The sequence below is a fragment of the Oncorhynchus clarkii genome, chromosome 3 (assembly GCF_045791955.1).
Source record: "Oncorhynchus clarkii lewisi isolate Uvic-CL-2024 chromosome 3, UVic_Ocla_1.0, whole genome shotgun sequence".
Classification (NCBI taxonomy): Eukaryota; Metazoa; Chordata; class Actinopteri; order Salmoniformes; family Salmonidae; genus Oncorhynchus; species Oncorhynchus clarkii.
The window spans coordinates 65,808,334-65,827,437 of NC_092149.1; the positions used below are offsets into that span (position 1 = coordinate 65,808,334).

General features: G+C 46.2%; 1 pseudogene; it reads right to left on the minus strand.

Moving 5' to 3' along the window:
- Positions 1–2,840: 2,840 nt before the first annotated feature.
- Positions 2,841–5,630, minus strand: LOC139385870 (obscurin-like; annotated as a pseudogene).
- Between the last annotated feature and the right edge of the window lie 13,474 nt (positions 5,631–19,104).

Genomic DNA, 19,104 nt, shown 5'->3' on the forward strand with positions numbered 1-19,104 from the left:
GACATCAAAACTATGAAATAACACTCATGGAATCATGTTAAACAAATCAAAATATATTTTATATTTGAGATTCTTCCAAGTAGCCACCCTTTGCCTTGACAGCTTTGCACACTCTTGGCATTTTCTCAACCAATTTCACCTGGAATGCTTTTCCAACAGTCTTGAAGGAGTTCCCACAAATGCTGAGAACTTGTTGGCTGCCTTTCCTTCACTCTGCGGTCCAACTCATCCCAAACCATCTCAATTGGGTTGAGGTTGGGTGATTGTGGAGGCCAGGTCATCTGATGCAGCACTCGATCACTCTCCTTCTTGGTCAAATAGCCCTTACACGGCCTGGAGGTGTGTTGGGTCATTGTCCTGTTGAAAAACAAATGATAGTCCCACTAAGCGTAAACCAGGGGGGATGGCATGTTGCAGCAGAATGCTGTGGTAGCCATGCTGGTTAAGTGTGCCTGGAATTCCAAATAAATCACAAACAGTGTCACCAGCAAAGCACCCCCACACCATCACACCTCCTCCATGCTTCATGGTGTGAACCACACAGGCGGAGATCATCCGTTCACCTACTCTGTCTCACAAAGACATGGAAGTTGGAAACAAAAATCTCAAATTTGGACTAAAGAACAGATTTCCACCGGTCTAATGTCCATTGTTCATGTTTCTTGGCCCAAGCAAGTATTTTCTTCTCATTGGTGTCCTTTAGTAGTGGTTTATTTGCAGCATTTCGACCATGAAGTCCTGATTCCACACTCCTCTGATTCTACACTCCTCCTCGGAACAGTTGATGTTGAGATGTGTCTGTTACTTGAACTCTGTGAAGCATTTATTTGGGCTGCAATTTCTGAGGCTGGTAACTCTAATGAACGTATCCTCTGCAGCAGAGGTAACTCTGGGTCTTCCTTTCCTGTGGCAGTACTCATGAGAGCCAGTTGCATCATAGCGCTTGATGGTTTTTGCGACAACATTTGAAGAAACGTTCAAAGTTCTTGAAATTTTACGATTGACTGAACTGCATATCTTAAAGTAATGATGGACTGTTGTTTCTCTTTGCTTATTTGAGCTGTTCTTGCCATAATATGGACTGTATTTTACCAAATATGGGCTATCTTCTGTACACCACCCCTACCTTGTCACAACACAAATGATTGACTCGAACGCATTAAGAAGGAAAGAAATTCCACAAATTAACTTTTGACAAGGCACACCTGTTATTTGAAATGCATTCCCGGTGACTACCTCATGAAGCATATTGAGAGAATGCCAAGAGTGTGCAAAGCTGTCATCAATGTGAAGGGTGGCTACTTTTAAGAATCTCAAATAAATACAAATATTTAGATTTGTTTAACACTTTTTTAGTTATTACAAGATTCCATATGTGTTATTTCATAGTTTTGATGTCTTCACTATTATTCTACAATGTAGAAAATTGTTTTAAAAAAGAAAGGCCCTTGAATGAATGTGTGTCCAAACTTTTGACTCGTACTGTTGTATGCTATTCCTGCAGCTGCAATCTTCAGTTGCTGCTACATCCATTTATTGACAGTTAAATTAATGACATATAGCTATTGATTCTTGAAGAATATAACTTGTCTTGTGAGCTTAGATCAACTGTCGCACCCCATCAGAACCCGAAATATAAGCTTGTTTTACTCCAATGTTTGTAAACAATGTCAATGTTAAAACTATAATTTTGATGACCTCATGGATGGTCAGTCCTTGCATCCATAGCTCTTGTCTTTGAATTTGAAAATGTAAAAGTGGTGGAATCATTGATAAGAAAAGAAAACTGAACAACACATGTAATTGAGGCAAAGAAACAGTAATTCACTAGTGCTGAAATACTGCTTTATTAAATCGGTAACATAAAACTCAAGGATGAATATAGTAGTGATTCTACATCAATAGACTCAGTTAAATCAAAGTGCAGGGCATTATTAGTAATGCATTTTGCTTTCTTTGTTTCACAGTAGATGGTATCCCCGTGGTACATTCACTTGATGGTTACCCTGACTACTGACAAGGTGAAATTCTAAAACATTAAACACACTCACCAAATATTACCTAGCAATCCTCCTAGAGGTGGCACTGCTTCTGCAACAAAGTACTTGAATTGACGTTTGTTTTTTAATGGCCAGGTGATGTTATGTTTTAAAAAGCCGATTCAACTGTCAATTGCCAGAAACAGTGCACTTAAAAATAGCACACAAAGTGCAAGCTGCTCACATGTTGAGCATGTCATCAAAATGGTGGTTGAGTCAGTCAGAACACAATACCTAGTTGTCCTGCTTACATGAGGGTTTATGCAAACAGCACTTAGTCTTATGATCCTGTTACAATTCATAGGAGTTTTTGTAAAATTGCACACAGATGCACAGTGCATAACAGTGCATAGTCAACTTCATCAAGGAGCCTCTCTAATTGTTGAGGGAATCTTAAGACTTAAGACAGAGTTTAGTTTCAGGTTTAACAGGGTATTAGTTTAATGTGAAACTTTCTCCTGTTAAAACATTTAGTTATTTTTGTTTCAGTTAATATTGTCATAAATAGCAATGCATACATTTTCCATAACCGTTAAATTCAGCTATATACATTATGTACATGTCACAGAAAAGTGCTTAAAAAAAAAGTCATAATTATCTGGTGACCTAGAGTCATAATTATCCAATATGGCACATTTTATAACAACTTTAGACTTAGTCAAGTTTGGTATATATAAAAATTTTTTTTACAAGAACATAAATCCAGGTCTTTATCAAGTAAAGATTAATTTTGATAATTAAATAAATAAAAAGGTACTGGAGGGGGGAAAATGGGGGATAGAAATGATTAAAGTATTGTTTTTACATGGATGGAATATGAATGTTGACAGTTGCCATGGCAGATCCAAGGTCGTTGGACAGTTTGAGGGTGTACGCTTCGGCATCGTTTTCCTTCACACAGGGGATGACGAGGGTGGTGAGGTCCTCGGTGGCCTCAATGTGAAACGCTCTTCATCACACTGTTTCCCTGAGCGGACCCACTCGATCTCAGGTGTTGGGTGTCCAGAGAAAGCACAGGACACGCTCAGTCTTTCTTGGCTCAATGCTGATATCCTCTGGAAGAGATTTGATTTTGGGAGCTAGAAGCAATGATAAAAAAAGAAAGGAATTAATTAATACCATGTCATCTTCTCTACTTGTCATTTAAAGCAGAAGAACAACAAACTCAAGACTATACTAATTCTAGATACAGTACACTATATGGGCAAGGGAAATGCATCTCACCTTTGCCGCCACCATGAATAAGAGCGCTCATTGAGGAGCCATGAGTTGAAATAGCATGACTTGTCATCATTTCACTGGACATTTCCGTGATACTGCTGAAGCTCATGGATACCATTGATTCAGATGTTATGGCGGATGTGCTAGCAGCAGACATGCTTTCAAATTGGCTTTGGAAAGAGCCTTCTTGCGTCATTGATGCTTCAGCCACATGGACTGATGTGGCTGAGAAACTGTCACTGTGCAAGCTGGCTTATAACCATTTTGGCAGGTTCTTGAACAAGAGCTGTGCGAACAACGCAAATGATGAAGTACATGGCTAAATGGTCAATTCTCAATGGAGATATTCAAGACCATCTGTATGAATATAAACAAATAACACATGGAAAATGAAATCTTAGTCTTTAATTTAAGCTATTAGTAAAATGTACCGACTCAAGTTGAATTTTTCATAAATCTTGGGAAAGCTTTGCTTTGTACTGTAAGCTTTTAATTAAACAATGTATTGATAATTTACTGGTGATGTTGAGAGATGATGTTCCAGAGCACTGTCCATATTTTGTTTTTTTCTTTGATGGTGTATTTGCCACTGTCTGCAACTGTGGCCTAAATAATCTCCAGAGTGTATACACTTTTTGAACAGCTCAGTTTCCTGTTTGAGGTTGTAGATACCTGTAAGGAGAGAGACCGAATTAAAGTATTAGTTTGTGTTTTTTATTATTCAAGTATCTAGTGATATTTGTAACCGGACTTGCTTTTTCTGATTGCCCCTGATGGGATGAATACAGTTCTGTTGTATTGAATTGAAGAAATCAAATCAAACATTATTTACAAAACTCTTTGTAGCCTACTCACCATGATGTTGTCTTTAAGACACTCAATTTCAGGGGCGGGTTCTCACATGTCAACTTGATGTTCTGTCCTTTGTTGACATTCTTAATGTTTTTTTTTTTTTTAAATGTTATTTTAATTTTACCCCCTTTTTTTCCCCAATTTCGTGGTATCCAATTGTTAGTAGCTACTATCTTGTCTCATCGCTACAACTCCCGTACGGGCTCGGGAGAGACGAAGGTCGAAAGCCATGCGTCCTCTGAAACACAACCCAACCAAGCTGCACTGCTTCTTAACTTTAGCATGCTGACCGCATGGCACACAATGGGAACGCAACCTCACAGTGACTCATGGGGTATGGTCAAAGCTGAAGGGCTGCATACTCCTTCCTTTCTACTGAACTCCTCTTGGATCTCAGAATGGCTTTTCTTGACTCATACCTTGCCAGGTAGTCAACTTTGGCCACCTGCACGGTCTCCACCTGGAGGCTGATCTGGCAGTAGCAACAGGTCTAGGGGAACGTGGACAGGTTTTTTCAGGGGTGGGTGACCTTCTCCCCTTAGTTGCCACATTTTTTAAATGTATTTTATTTAACTAGGAAAGTCAGTTAAGAACAAATTCTTATTTACAATGATGGCCTAGGAACAGTGGGTTAACTGTGGGTTAACCCACTGGGTTAACTGCCTTGTTCAGGGGCAGAACAACAGCTCAGGGATTCGATCTAGCAACCTTTCGGTTACTGGCCCAACACTCTAACCACTAGACTACCTGCCACTTGGGAAGTTGTAGTTCTCTCTTTCCTCACGGTTCTAGTTTTTTCTTCAAACTCAATGCGTTTCAGTTCACTCTTGATAAAGTCTAATGCTTCAACAGTAGGCACCTTGAAGGTTTCGTCGTCGTAACTGTACTCAGCATTTGAGATGTTGTCAATCATCTGCTGAGGAGTCTCGGCAGTAAATGGATTGAGTCCACTGAATAGGACATAGACTTGAACACCAACTGGCCATATCTGTAACACTGCTGACCATGTCATTCTGGTGAATCTCAGGGGCAGCATACTCAGCTGTAGTGTACTGAACCTTGATCTGGTCCCCAGGAGTCAGGTGTCTTGCCTGTCCTAGCTCAATGATCTTGACTTTACTGCCCTTTCTTGTGGTGTACACAATATTCTCAGGCCTGATGTCAGTGACCCTGACTCTTGTTGTGGAAGAACTCAAGAGCTTCACATACTTGTCTGATGTAGTTGCCAATTTCACGCTCATTCAGTTCGAAGTTTCCTGTGCCGAAGCATTCAAAGATGTCTTGACCTGAGACGAAGTCATAGATCATGACTAATTCCTCAGTGCTGTCGAAGGACTCATGAAGACACAAGACGTTGTTGTGTCTGGCCAGGTTCAGTGTTGCAATTTCTTTCTTGATGAATGCTTGATCTGCACCCCTCACTTTGACAAATTTGGCCATGTATGTCCTCTCAGAGCTGGTCTCAACACAACGGTGAACAATACCAAACTGGCCACGTCCCAGTTTCTCAGCAAACATGTACTTGTTATGCACATTCTTGGCACTTGAATGGGGAGCCTTTGGCTTGGGAACATCTCTGTCACTAACCTCGCTGTCATAGCCAAGGACTCCTTTGTTGTAACGGGACCGCTTGCTTCACATGGTTGACTTTGACCAAATTTGTTTTAGGCTATGACTCTGAACTGGTACCTGGTTCCTCTGAACAGGTGATAGTGTAGTGAGTATAACGAGCCTGGGCAACACGTTCCCATCGGTCAGCTGTTGTGGGACACTTCTCCACAACGTAGCTGGTTTCTCTGCTTCCACCATCATTAGCAGGTACTTTCCAACTCAGAGAGACTGAGTCTCTTGAAACATCACTTACTTTGACACCACGTGGTGGGTCGGCCACGTCTGCAACATCCAGTTCAACTGTCTGTTGGTCAATGCCAAATCTGTTCTTGGCACAAACGATGTAGAAACCAGCATCCTTCCTATCAACTCCGTTGGGGAACACGAGCGATGTGAATGACCTTGTGATGATGACTTGGTAGTATCTGTTGTTATCGATGAGGTCTTGTCCCTTCTGCCAGTTGATGACAGGGTTTGCCACTGAATGGAATCTTGATATTCAAAATCTCTCCACTGGGGAGACAGGTTAAAGGATTTTTAAGCCTTGAGACAATTGAGACATGAATTGTGTATGTGTGTCAGGGTGAATGGGCAAGAGAAAAAATGTAAGTGCCTTTGGTAGTAGGTGCCAGACGCACCGGTATCAAGGATGGTCCACCGCCCAAAGGACATCCATTTGTGGGAAGAATTGGAGTCAACATGGGCCAGCATCACTATGGAACGCTGTTGACACCTTGTAGAGTCAATGCCCCAACGAATTGAGGCTGTTCTGAGGACAGATGGTGGGGGGTTCAACTCAATATTTGGAAGATGTTCCTAATGTCTGGTATACTCAGTGTATACCCCTTGATTATGGCTTATGCCTTAATTGTAGTAACGTAAGTGTGTTATATCATAACTAGAACAATAATAAACTATTACTGGATATAGTCTTTGGGATAGTTTCTGTTGTCATGGGAGACTTTTAAAACAAATTATGTGGCTGGCCACCCTCGGTGTGGCTGGCCACAACTCGGAAGGCATGGTTTTGCAGATATTAAAAGTGAAAAGACAGTTTCAGTAAGCGATTGCCCTCAAACAACTAGTTTCAAGGTGATATCAAGAAGAAAACCTAAATCCTCAGTTTTGAGTTACAGCAGCTGACAATCTGCAGTGGATGTTGTTTATTTAATGCATAATGCACCCATCAACTCAGTGGCCTTGGGGTTACTGTCGGCCCTGAGATTGGAAGGTTTGGTTCGATCCCCAGTTTAGTCGTACCAAAGACTTTAAAAAGCGCGACCCAATGCATCTCTGCTTGGCAGCAGATGGATTCAGGGTAAGGCACTGCGATACGCATCACAGATATGTCAAAGAAAAAAAATCATATTTGCATTGGAAAATGTGTAGCTTTTGCTCCATTCTGTTAACAGATTGTGTATTTTTAATGGAACTTTTTATGACTAACTCTTTTCTTTTTTCAGGCTGAGTACATGATGTGCCAGTATGACCCGTAAGCAGTGTCATTGGTCAGGTACATGCTCTGGCCTTGCACACCCCGCCAGCCTCAGGCTACAGTGGTCTGCTCACTACTCAAGCAGATAACCAGCCTGCAGCTTGAGAGTGGTGTTTCACTGAGGGCCATGTACCTACCTGTCATTCAATTATCCTCATAGGAAAGTAAGTAATCACTTTTATATTCTGATTCTATAATGTGTCTACTTTGTCTGCAAAAGTTCATAACCATATTCCTGTTTTGATAAACAGATCTGTCATAGAAACCACATCCTACTTGTATGTGAAGATGCATTTGCTGTATGTGTTGATGGCCTACTCTGATGGAATGCAGTAATGAATCAGAGTGCCTTTAAGTGACTGTTCATTAATTTCAGGTAAGAGACTTGTATACTGCCCTGACAAATGAGGCCTATGTGGAGTTCCGACATGTTGGAACTTGATATGTGGCACTGTAACGAGTGCGCTGAGAGTCGGGAAGCAAGTTCAGGGAGTGAGTGTTTTAATAAATAAACGTAACATAATCCAAAACAAGAAAACACGAACAACACACAGACAAGACACAGAAACAATGACGCCTGGGGAAGGAACCAACAGGAGTGACATATACAGGGAAGGTAATCAGGGAGGTGATGGAGTCTAGGTGAGTCTAATGACGCCTATGTGTGTAACGATGATGTCAGGTGTGCGCCATAATGAGCAGCCTGGTGACCTAGAGTGCCAGAGAGAGAGCATACATGACGGTACCCCCCTCCCTGGTGCGTTCTGCTGCAGGACACCAACCAAAGGGGCGATCTCGGGGACCAGGAGCATGGGAATCCAACAAACCGGCTGAGGCCTCCCAGGTAGCTCCGGTTCTAACACCCGGACCCAACATCCAACACAAAAACAAACAAAAAACACTCCCTGATGCTTCCCTTTGGTGAGGTGTCATTCTGTAAATGAGTGCACTGCGAGTCGGGTGGCAAGTTCAGGGAGTGAGTGTTTTAATAAATAAACTTAACATAATCCAAAATAAGAAAACACGAACAACACACAGACAAGACAAAGAAACAATGACACCTGGGGAAGGAACCAAAGGGAGTGACATATATAGGGCAGGTAATCAAGGAGGTGATGAAATCCAGGTGAGTCTGATGACACGCAGGTGCGTGTAACGATGGTGACAGGTGTGTGCCATAACGAGCAGCCTGGTGACCTAGAGACCGGAGAGAGAGCACACGTGACATGCACTGTCTGGCCCCAGAAACTGCAGATGGAACTCAGTGCCCATTCTGTCCCAAGGTTTGTTGTATTTTTTTGTTGTTGGCCTATTTAATTTTTAATCACCCCCAAAAAACACATCAAAGCATAAGATGTCAATTATAAACAAAATGTATCTATTAGAAACATCTCTGTTACATTTTTATCAAACAATTGTACTGTCACGCCCTGACCGAAGAGAGATTTTTATGTCTCTATTATGGTTTGATCAGGGTGTAATTTGGGTGAGCATTCTACGTTATTTTTTCTATGTTTTTGTATTTCTCTGTTTTGGCCGGGTATGGTTCTCAATCAGGGACAGCTGTCTATCGTTGTCTCTAATTGGGAACCATACTTAGGTAGCTTTTTGCCACAGGGTTTTTGTGGGTAGTTAATTTCTGTTTAGTGTTTTGCACCTTACAGGGCTGTTTCAGTTTCGGTTATTCTCTTTGTTATTTTTGTTATTTGTGTTCAGTTCCAATAAAAAGCATGAACACTTACCACGCTTCGCTTTGGTCCGATGATTCCTCTTCTTCAGATGACGAATACCGTTACATGTACAGACTAACAGACTTAGCCTTTCATTTTATTTGTTTATTGGGATCCCCATGATCTGTTCCCGGGGTCCAAAAACGATTAAGTTGTACCAAGTATATTAGACATCTCTTCACAGGACAATGGAACAGTGGTGGCAGCAGTAGATGGACTTTTTGGTTTGCCTAGGAAAAAGTTGTCAGGATCAAGTTACGAGCAACCAAAACATGAGGAAAAGTACTTTGCAAGCCAAGCTGATGTGGATCGATTTGCTTGTAAGCCCATACCACCAATGGGTAAAGTGATAACATTATCCCTGAATGTAATATGCTGTGCATTTTAACGATAACTATATTATCTTATGCACAAGTCTTTCATTATTTGAACTCATTGCCAATAATTCATATTTAAATGATGCAGTTGTCCCTCCACTTCATCTGTTTGACTCATTGGTCTTAAGGTTGGAGATGGTATGTTGGTATTGTATATGTTGAATGTAATATGTTGAATGTAATATTATTGGTAATCTCATACAACATCCATTTAGGCACTGATCACTGTGTTTGATCTGCTTCAGGCAACAGCTCAGTATGTTATACCTGTACTGTACTTGATATTTAAAATAATTGTTGGGTTGCCAGGGATTTTAAACAGGCAACGCCATCAAGTCCAAACCCAAAACAACAAAATTGTACGAGACAAGCGTGTTGGGGGGGAGTTGGTTTTAGTATTGTTTGCGGTGTTAGATGAATTTAGTATGCAAATAATGATGTATCTTCTCTGTAGTTTGTCAAATGCAGTGTACCTGCTCCAAGATGAAGGGGATGAGGTAAGAACATGAATCTCATCTTCATGTATTACATTGCATGAAGATTTGCAACCACATGTGCAAGACACGATCAGGACACGCAGGTTGAAATATCACTGCCGGCTGTCTTCTTCTCGTTTAGCACCGGAGGTGGGGCCATCGGTGATATCGCCAAGCTGAGTCTCAGACCGGTCGTGTTCCAGGACAGGGAGCTGTGTGGATCAGGATATCCCCCTACAGACCGTGAGCTCAGCCCTGTTCGTTTTATCGTCCAATCAAAGTTGTCTCTTTGTCTGTGTAAAAGCTCTTAATGTTTTCATCCTCCCTGTAAGGGTTTTCATCCTCTTCATCTGAAGAGGAGAGGCGAGAAGGATCGGAGGACCAATATGCGGCGTGGTAAGTGTCCATGGTTGTTTATTAAACACATAAACTGAACACTCTATACAAAACAATAAACATACCGTGAATAACGAAAACCGAAAACAGTACCGTGTGGTGTAAAACACAGACACGGAAACAATCACCCACAAAACAACAGTGAAACCCAGGCTACCTAAGTATGATTCTCAATCAGAGACAACTAACGACACCTGCCTCTGATTGAGAACCATACTAGGCCGAACACAGAAAAACAACCTAGACACACAAAACATAGAATGCCCACCCAACTCCTGACCAACTAAAACAAACAATTAAAACAATAACTAGGGTCAGAACGTGACAGTACCCCCCTCCCAAGGTGCGGACTCCGGCCGCAAAACCTGAACCTATAGGGGAGGGTCTGGGTGGGCATCTGTCCGTGGTGGCGGCTCTGGCGTTGGACGTGGACCCCACTCCACCATAGTCTTAGTCCGCCTCTGTGGTCTCCTAGAAACGGCGACCCTTGCCACAGACCCTGACCTGGGAACCCTAAACAACAGGCCCACCGGACTCAGGGACACCTCTGGACTTAAAGGGTAGCTCAGGACTGAGGGGTAGCTCAGGACTGAGGGGTAGCTCAGGACTGAGGGGTAGCTCAGGACTGAGGGGTAGCTCAGGACTGAGGGGTAGCTCAGGACTGAGAGGTAGCTCAGGACTGAGGGGTAACTCAGGACTGAGGGGTAGCTCGGGACTGAGGGGTAGTCCTGAGGGGTAGCTCGGGACTGAGGGGTAGCTCGGGACTGAGGGGTAGCTCGGGACTGAGGGGTAGCTCGGGACTGAGGGGTAGCTCGGGACTGAGGGGTAGCTCAGGACTGAGGGGTAACACAGGACTGAGGAGTAACTCAGGACTGAGGGGTAGCTTAGGACTGAGAGATAACTCAGGACTGAGGGGTAGCTCAGGACTGAGAAGCAGCTCAGGCTGGTTGACGGCTCTGGCAGCTCCTGGCTGGCTGACGGCTCTGGCAGCTCCTGGCTGGCTGACGGCTCTGGCAGCTCCTGGCTGGCTGACGGCTCTGGCAGCTCCTGGCTGGCTGACGGCTCTGGCAGCTCCTGGCTGGCTGACGGCTCTGGCAGCTCCTGGCTGGCTGACGGTGCTGGCAGCTCCTGGCTGGCTGACGGCGCTGGCAGCTCCTGGCTGGATGACGGCTCTGGCAGCTCCTGGCTGGCTGACGGCTCTGGCAGCTCCTGGCTGGCAGACGGCTCTGGCAGCTCCTGGCTGGCTGACGGCGCTGGCAGCTCCTGACTGGCGGGCGGCTCTAGCAGGTCCTGACTGGAGGCTCATATGGCGCTGGGCAGACAGGCGGCTCAGATGGCGCTGGGCAGACGGGCGGCTCAGATGGCGCTGGGCAGACGGGCGGCTCAGGCGGCGCTGGGCAGACGGGCAGCTCAGGTGGCGCTGGGCAGACTGGAGACTCCGACAGCGCTGGAGAGGAGGAAGGCTCTGGCAGCGCTGGACAGAGGGGCTCTGGCGCCTCTGGACTGAGGGGCGGAAGCTCTGGCAGCGCCAGACAGGCGGGAGACTCCGGCAGCGCAGGAGAGGAGGAAGGCTCTGGCAGCGCTGGACAGAGGGACTCTGGCGCCTCTGGACTGAGGGGCGGAAACTCTGGCAGCGCCGGACAGGCGGGAGACTCCGGCAGCGCTGGAGAGGAGGAAGGCTCTGGCAGCGCCGGACAGAGGAGCTCTGGCGCCTCTGGACCGAGGGGCGGAAACTCTGGTAGCTCCGGACAGGCGATGGGACGGAGAGACAGCCTGGTGCGGGGTGCCGGCACTGGTGGTACCAGGCTGGGGACACAGGCGGCTCAGATGGCGCTGGGCAGACGGGCGGCTCAGATGGCGCTGGGCAGACGGGCGGCTCAGATGGCGCTGGGTAGATGGGCGGCTCAGATGGCGCTGGGCAGACGGGCGGCTCAGGCGGCGCTGGGCAGACGGGCAGCTCAGGTGGCGCTGGGCAGACTGGAGACTCCGACAGCGCTGGAGAGGAGGAAGGCTCTGGCAGCGCTGGACAGAGGGGCTCTGGCGCCTCTGGACTGAGGGGCGGAAGCTCTGGCAGCGCCAGACAGGCGGGAGACTCCGGCAGCGCAGGAGAGGAGGAAGGCTCTGGCAGCGCTGGACAGAGGGACTCTGGCGCCTCTGGACTGAGGGGCGGAAACTCTGGCAGCGCCGGACAGGCGGGAGACTCCGGCAGCGCTGGAGAGGAGGAAGGCTCTGGCAGCGCCGGACAGAGGAGCTCTGGCGCCTCTGGACCGAGGGGCGGAAACTCTGGTAGCTCCGGACAGGCGATGGGACGGAGAGACAGCCTGGTGCGGGGTGCCGGCACTGGTGGTACCAGGCTGGGGACACGCACCTCAGGGCGAATGCCTTGCATACTACGCCAAATCAACAGCTCTCTCTCTTCACTCACTTCCAATTCTATTAACAACTCCTCGAGTGTCTCCTCATCTCCCATCCGTTCACTCTCCTCCAATCTGTCCAATAACTCCTCGACCCTCTCAGACTCAGCCCTCAGCTTCGCCGACAGCTCCAAGTGCCCCCCCCCCCCCAATACATTTTTGGGGCTGCCTCTCGGGCTTCCTTGCCAGTCGCGTTCCCTCGTATTGATGGCTCCTCTCTCCAGCTGCCTCTGCTCTCCTCAATGCCTCCACCTGTTCCCATGGTAGGCGATCCCTACCAGCCTGGATCTCCTCCCATGTGTAGCAACCCTTGCCATCACAAACATCATCCCATGTCTCGGAATCCTGACATTTTTGCTGCTGCTGCTGCTGCTGCTTCTTATGCTTCTGTTGCTTCTCCTGCTGCTGCTTTTGCTCCTCTGATTGAGAGGCCGAACACAGAAAAACAACCTAAACACACAAAACATAGAATGCCCACCCAACTCATGTCCTGACCAACTAAAACAAACAATTAACACAATAACTAGGGTCAGAACGTGACACTCCCTAGAATATGACCTGATTATAACACAAATCTGGCAACATCATAGCCCATATAAACACATGTTTTACATCTAATTTATTACTATGTAATATGCTACAACTAGGGTCAGGAGTTGGTCAGGTTAGCCTACTACCAGATCAGGAAAAACTCTGGGCCCCAGGAAAACAATCCCCCCCACCACTCTGGGACCTGTGGTGCCACCTCTGAAATCACCACACAGTGTTACAAATGAAGGGGAAAAAACATATCCTATTTGTATTATCTACATTTGACATGTTTTTGGTGGTGGAGATGAGCTTCCATAATATTTCATGGCTCAGTGCAGCCGGCAGCTACTGCGACAATTTCAGAATATAATAGGCTGTTACTGCAATTTCAGGTAAAAACTCAATAAATCAAGTCTAAAATATTAGAGAAATGTCTATACATTTCAAATGTTTCAAAAACATTGCTCTGCTGTTACCATTTATACTGTAGGAGTGTTGACTCAAAGAGACAATTCTGTTTAAACTGCACAGCTTCAAGGGCTAGCAACAGTCGGGTGTGTCGTGCACTACCTCCGGAGGTAGCGGTCGAGACATAACAAGTACACAAGTTTACATTTTAGTAATATGTGTAGCCGACTGTATTTTTACGAACAGTGTAGTAAGTGTGGAGAGGCTCATAGATCCTACATTCATAGGTGGTGAAAGGCTTTCAGAGATATCACACACCCCTTCAAAGGAGTTACAAAGAGGCTACCCTCACCCTGAATGTTCTGGAAAGTGCAATACATGATCAAAGGCCCATAGGAGATGAAGTGTTGTTTCCTGAAAGTTTGGGCACAGCCATACAATTTGAAACTATTTATCTTACCCCTGAATCGTATGAGACGTGTTCCTTTTTCTGTATGTTTGCACACCTACCCCTACCAATGAAACTAGGAGACTGAATCTTTGTAGGCCAACCTCTCAGTGAAAATATCAATTTTGGCATCTTCTTTTGTCCAAAGTGTCCTTATGTTCTTCTGTGTAGGTATTTGTCAAGCATGGAATTGACTTTTTAAACATAGAATTGTTGCATCTTCATGAAGGTATTCTCTTCAGCAGTCATGCTTAGGCCCATATTACATTGTGCTACGTTCTGCCAGCGCATATCTGTATTTAGCCAGAATCCAAAAGGAATACATTTAGCATTGATGAGTGGATATACCCTGCACTGACTTTATCAGTTCCAACACTACACATGGCTATTAGGTAATAGCGTATACAAATAGATTATACATATGGTCTTTACAGACTCATTGTCTGAATTATTTTACATCTTGCATTCAAAATGTATTTGGAAAATGATGTACTTGACGCTTTAAAAATAATAAAAATAAAAAAATAAAGGGAACACTTAAACAACACAATGTAACTCCAAGTCAATCACACTGATTGACAATAAATTTCACATGCTGTTGTGCAAATGGAGTAGACAACAGGTGGAAATTATAGGCAATTAGCAAGACACCCCCAATAAAGGAGTGGTTCTGCAGGTGGTGACCACAGACCACTTCTCAGTTCCTATGCTTCCTGGCTGATGTTTTGGTCACTTTTGAATGCTGGCGGTGCTTTCACTCTAGTGGTAGCATGAGACGGAGTCTACAACCCACACAAGTTGCTCAGGTAGTGCAGCTCATCCAGGACGACACATCAATGCGAGCTGGTGCAAGAAGGTTTGCTGTGTCTGTCAGCGTAGTGTCCAGAGCATGGAGGCGCTACCAGGAGACAGGCCAGTACATCAGGAGACTTGGAGAACGTAGGAGGGAAACAACCCAGCAGCAGGACCGCTACTTCCGCCTTTGTGCAAGGAGGAGCAGGAGGAGCACTGCCAGAGCCCTGCAAAATGACCTCCAGCAGGCCACAAATGTGCATGTGTCTGCTCAAACGGTCAGAAACAGACTCCATGAGGGTGGTATGAGGGCCCGACGTTCACAGGTGGGGGTTGTGCTTACAGCCCAACACCATGCAGGGCGTTTTTCATTTGCCAGAGAACACCAAGATTGGCAAATTCGCCACTGGCGCCCTGTGCTCTTCACAGATGAAAGCAGGTTCACACTGAGCACATGTGACAGACGTAACAGTCTGGAGATGCCGTGGAGAACGTTCTGCTGCCTGCAACATCCTCCAGCATGACCGGTTTGGCGGTGGGTCAGTCATGGTGTGGGGTGGCATTTCTTTGGGGGGCCGCACAGCCCTCCATGTGCTCGCCAGAGGTAGCCTGACTGCCAATAGGTACCGAGATGAGATCCTCAGACCCCTTGTGAGACCATATGCTGGTGCGGTTGGCCCTGGGTTCCTCCTAATGCAAGACAATGCTAGACCTCATGTGGCTGGAGTGTGTCAGCAGTTCCTGCAAGAGGAAGGCATTGATGCTATGGACTGGCCCACCCGTTCCCCAGACCTGAATCCAATTGAGCACATCTGGGACATCATGTCTCGCTCCATCCACCAACGCCACGTTGCACCACAGACTGTCCAGGAGTTGGCGGATGCTTTAGTCCAGGTCTGGGAGGAGATACCTCAGGAGACCATCCGCCACCTCATCAGGAGCATGCCCAGGCGTTGTAGGGAGGTCATATAGGCACGTGGAGGCCACACACACTACTGAGTCTCATTTTGACTTGTTTTAAGGACATTACATGGACCAAAGTTCTGTAAGGCAAATAAACTATACAGAAAACATCTACCCACAAAACACAGGTGGGAAAAAGGCTGCATAAGTATGATTCCCAATCAGAGACAACGATAGACAGCTGCCTCTGATTGGGAACCACACTCGGCCAAAAACAAAGAAATAGAAAACATAGAAATAAAGAAACTAGAATGCCCACCTGAGTCACAGCCTGGCCTAACCAAAATAAAGAATAAAAACCTCTCTATGGCCAGGGCGTGACAGTACCCCCCCCCCCCCCCCACTTCGTCCGCAAAACCTGACTCTAAAGGGGAGGGTCCGGGTGGGCATCTCTTCACAGCGGCGGCTCCGGTGCGGGATGTAGACCCCTCTCCGCCGCAGATCCCTTCGCTTTGGTGGCGGCCCTAGTGCATGGACCTTCACTGGAGAAACCGGGCCGCAGATCATCGCAGGAGGAACCCGACCACTGATCATCGCCAGAGGCTCTGGACTGGGGACCATCGCTGCAGGCTCCGGACTGGGGACCGTCGCTGGAGGCTCCGGACTGGGGATCGTCGCTGGAGACTCCGGACTGGGGACCGTCGCTGGAGGCTTCGGACTGCGGATCAACGCTGGAGGCTTCGGACTGCGGATCAACGCTGGAGGCTTCGGGCCATGGATCATCACTGGAGGCTCCGGGCCATGGATCATCACTGGAGGCTTCGTGCCATGGATCATCACTGGAGGCTTCTTACGTGGAGCCGGAACAGGTCTCACCGGACTGAGGAGGCGTACTGGCAGCCTAGTGAGTAGAGCTGCCTCAACACGTCCTGGTTGGATACCCCCCTTAGCCCGGCAAGTGATAGAGCTGGAACAGGCCACACTGGGCTTTCCTGGCGAACCGGGGACAATGTGCGTAGAGCTGGCACAGGATAACCTGGGCTGAAAAGATGCACCGGAGACCAGGAACGCTGAGCCGGCACAATCCGTCCTGGCTGAATGCTCATTCTCGCACGGCCACTGCGGGGAGCTTGCACAGAGCGTACCAGGCTGTGGATGCGCACTGAAGGCATGGTGCGCAGAACCGGATAACATGGTGCTTGACCGGTCACTTGCTCCCCACGGTAAGCACGAGGACTTGGCTCAGGTCTGAACCCTGACTCTCCCACTTTCTCCGTGTGCCCCCCCTCAATTTTTGGGGGGGATGCCTCTCGTGCTTTCCTCATTGCCGTGACTCCTGGTATCGCCGCCGTTCCTCCCTTGCTGTTTTCACCTGTTTCCATGGCAGGGTCTTGTCCCCTGCCATAACCTCCTCCCATGTCCATGAGGTCCTCCACTCACTCTTCTCCCGGGCCCAGGATCCCTGCTCCTTCTGGCCACCTTGCTTGGTCCTTTGGTGGTGGGTAGTTCTGTTACGTCTCTCGTCAGAAGGCATGGACCAAAGAGCAGCATGGTAAGTGTTCATGATTATTTTTTACTCAAAAAACACTCTAACAAAATATCAAAGAGAAAAACGGACAGTTCTGTAAGGCAAATAAACTATACAGAAAACAACTACCCACAAAACACAGGTGGGAAAAAGGCTGCATAAGTATGATTCCCAATCAGAGACAATGATAGACAGCTGCCTCGGATTAGGAACCACACTCGGCCAAAAACAAAGGAATAGAAAACATAGAAATAAAGAAACTAGAATGCCCACCCAAGTCACACCCTGGCCTAACCAAAATAGAGAATAAAAACCTCTCTATGGCCAGGGCGTGACAGCAGCCTTATGTTCACCTTCCAGCAGGACAATGACCCTAAGCGTATTGCTAAAGCAACACTTGAGTGGTTTAAGGGGAAACATTTCAAATCAAATCAAATTTTATTTGTCACATACACATGGTTAGCAGATGTTAATGCGAGTGTAGCGAAATGCTTGGAATGTCTTGGAATGGCCTAGTCAAAGCCCAGACCTGAATCCAATTGAGAATCTGTGGTATAACTTAAAGATTGCTGTACACCAGCGGAACCCATCCAACTTGAAGGAGATGAAGCAGTTTTGCCTTGAAGAATGGGCAAAAATCCCACTGGCTAGATGTGTCAAGCTTATAGAGACATACCCCAAAAGGTTTGCAGCTGTAATTGCTGCAAAAGGTGGCTCTACAAAGTATTGACTTCGGAGGGGGAAGAGTTATGCACGCTCAACTTTTCAGTTTTTTTGGTATTATTTCTTGTTTGTTTCACAATAAAACATATTTTGCATCTTCAAACTGGTAGGCATGTTGGGTAAATCAAATGATACCACCCCCCCCCCCCCCCCCCCCAGCCAAATACATTTTAATTACAATTTGTAAGCCAACAAAATAGGAAAAATGCCAAGCGGGGTGAATACTTTTGCAAGCCACTGTAAGAGAATTGTATTTTGTACAAATCATTCCTGAAAATCTAGACCTCAGCTGAATCTGGTAATGAATCGTGTGGCTGTTAAGCAAGTTGAGGGGACTAAATTACTTGACGTCACCTTAGATTGTAAACTGTCATTGTCAAACCATATACAGTTTAAGTTGGAAGTTTACATACACCTTAGCCAAATACATTTAAACGCAGTTTTTCAGAATTCCTGACATTTAATCCATTTAGTCTTAGGTCAGTTAGGATCACCACTTTATTTTAAGAATGTGAAATGTCAGAATAATAGTAGAGAGAATGATTTATTTCATATTTTATTTATTTAATCACATTCCCAGTGGGTCAGAAGTTTACATACACTCAATTTGTATTTGGTAGCATTGCCTTTAAATAGTTTAACCTGGGTTAAACATTTCGGGTAGCCTTCCACAAGCTTCCCACAATAAGTTGGGTGAATGTTGGCCCATTGCTCCTGACAGAGCTGGTGTAACTGAGTTAGATTTGTAGGCCTCCTTGCTCGCACACGCTTTTTCAGTTCTACCCACAAGTTTTCTATAACATTGAGGTCAGAGCTTTGTGATGGCCACTCCAAGACCTTGACTTTGTTGTCCTTAAGCCATTTTGCCACAAATTTGGAAGTGTGCTTGGAGTCATTGTCCATTTGGAAGACCCATTTGCAACCAAGCTTTAACTTCCTGACTGATGTCTTGAGATGTTGCTTCAATATATCCACATAATTTTCCAGTCTCAAGATTCCATCTATTTTGTGAAGTGCACGAGTCCGTCCTGCAGCAAAGCACCCCCACAACATGATGCTGCCACCCCGTGCTTCACGATTGGGATGGTGTTTCTCAGCTTGCAAGCCTCCCCCATTTTTCCTCCGAACATAAAGATGGTCTCTACGGCCAAACTGATTTT